This window comes from Octopus bimaculoides, chromosome 6 (assembly GCF_046866305.1).
Source record: "Octopus bimaculoides isolate indiv1 chromosome 6, ASM4686630v1, whole genome shotgun sequence".
In the NCBI taxonomy this organism is placed as follows: domain Eukaryota; kingdom Metazoa; phylum Mollusca; class Cephalopoda; order Octopoda; family Octopodidae; genus Octopus; species Octopus bimaculoides.
Window position 1 is genome coordinate 107,323,125 of NC_142933.1, and position 2,500 is coordinate 107,325,624.

At 34.8% G+C, this 2,500-nt stretch overlaps 1 long non-coding RNA gene across 2 annotated transcripts in view; it reads left to right on the forward strand.

Annotated features, from left to right (window-relative positions):
• Window positions 1-2,500, forward strand: part of LOC149135358 (uncharacterized) — an 81,317-nt gene that overhangs the window by 48,475 nt on the left and 30,342 nt on the right. The gene's annotated exons all lie outside the window — the stretch shown is intronic.

The following is a 2,500-nucleotide window of genomic DNA, read 5'->3' on the forward strand; positions in this document are numbered from 1 at the left end:
TAATCAAACCTGCATGACTCAAACACCTCCTCCCACAAACCACACATCCAAAAAGCAACATCCCCTCTCTCGTCACAGGCTCCCTTCTAATTCTCTCATACATCACTCCTTCCCTCTCAAACCCAAAACAACCACTATGCGCTGTCTTCCTCCATCCATCCTGGTCCTGTGCCTCCTTCTCCCAATCACCAACTGCAATTCCTGTCTGTATTAGAACATTTTAAAAGCAACCCTTAAACCTTAGTTTAGGTTTATGTGCTGGTCTCCTACCGTTTTCCAGCTCACCATGCAATAGCTGCTTGGGCAGTCTCTCACCATTCATCCTTATCAAATGTCCCTTCCACCTCAAACATCTTTGCAGAATCATTGACTTTATATTTCTACTGCCACTCTTCTCAAGCACCTCCACGTTACTAATGACCGTTTTTCAGTTTATTCCTCAATTTTTTTCTCAGACACTATTGATGGTATCGATCCAGCTGTCTTACATGCCTACGGTAAATAACCCATGCCTCACTCCCATATAACAAAGATAGCAGGACGCACATGTTATATAAATTAACTTTAATTTGTGAAGATATGTTATGTCGTGTCCACAGACACCTGTCATCTTTACCAAAAGCACTACTAGCTCTGCTGATTCTGTATGAAATTTCATCATCAAGACCAGCAATTCTCAAGGTATATGAACGGTTATCTATCTTTCTTTACACCACTTCCTTCCTAAAGACAAGACGTGCTTTTACCTTTCTCTTCTCAAAGATCGTCGTTCCAGCGTTCACCACTCGACCTCGTCATGGCTTAACAGCCCTCACCGTTTGTTTTTACTGTTTTTTTTCTTACTGTCTTGTTTTTGTTACCACTTTCACCCTCCGCAAAAAATCCCAAATTTTATTCAATTTGCTTTGAGGGAAGGACTGTTTTAACGCAGTCGCGTCTTGTCCCAACGTTCGAAACGTGGAATAGATAAAGCAGGGGACAACTGATGAAGGGAATGTTCATTATGTTGCCTGTCTCGTTTTTCCATGTGTTTCTTTTGTTGTTCGAAAAAAAAGTTCGTTTTTTATGTTTTTGTTTTTCACGCTCTCGTTTCTCATTTTGTTCACATTTTTTCGACCATATATGTATCTATATATACATTTATATGTAGGTATGTACATATATGTATGTATATATGCATATATTTATATATTATATATGCATATATTTATATATTATATATATTATTATATGATCGAACGCCCAAACAAGGAACAAGGTTTAAAATCAAGACCAACTTCTCTTGTTCCTCTGGGAACCTTATTTATGTCCTCACGTGCGCAGGTTGCCAACACAACTATATCGGACAGACGAGCCATCCTTTACGTAGAAGAGTAGCAGTCCATAAAGAATAAATAAATCTTCCACAACACCGCCAAATTCCACTCAGTGGCCACACAGACTCTTGCGCCAGAAAGAAAAATCCTAAATTACTTATATTCCCTTTCTATCAATGTAAAGACAGAATCTCTACACAAGAAAGAATCAACAAGGAGAATCTTTTTATAGAGAAATTCCAAACGCTTCTTAACATACAAACTCGATGACCATGTTCCCTTCTCTCACCTATCCAATGAAATACATATAAATTTACTTCTTGTTTCTGTAAGAGCAGACATAATCTTCCTGTTGACAAAGAGTCCAGAACTCCAACTAAAGAGTATAAAACCCACAGAATTGTCTCCCCTTACCCACACTTGCTATTTTGACATTCACACTTCCTGTCTAACACAAACTTTCAGCTTTTTAAAACAAAACACTAATCTTAAATACATGCATCCTAATCTTACTAACAATTATCTACATGGATTATTATAGAACTTTAAAAGCTCAAAAACAATATAATGCATCGGTATATTTATATCTTTACATATTTTAAATTTTTTTGTAAAAAAACATTTTTTTCATTTTTCCTCTTCTTGAAAATTTGCCATGCAATGAAAGCCGGTTAGAAATCCTTTTTCATCCTCCTTATACACATCTATATTAAAATATGGTTTCAGTTTAGCATTCTGCCTTATTATTATTATTATTATTATTATTATTATTATTATTATTATTATTATTATTATTATTATTATTATTATTATTATTATTATTATTTTCATATTATTTCTCCACGTGGGGTTAACACAACCTCACCATTTACTGACTTATATATATATATATATATATATATATATATATATATATATATATATATATATATATATATATATATATATATATATATATATATATACATATATATATATACAAACAGACCTTTACTGGAACCTGTTTGCATCTCGTTCTTGCAGCAGGTGGTGTATGACACACTCACAACACCAACAAACCTGCACAGATTGATTTTGAAGGAAGACCAGTTGGCTAGATTTTGTGGAGAAAAGGGTACGCTGGCATACATCATATCAGGGTGCAGAATAGCACTTACCCAAGAGAGATACAAGTGGCGCCATGA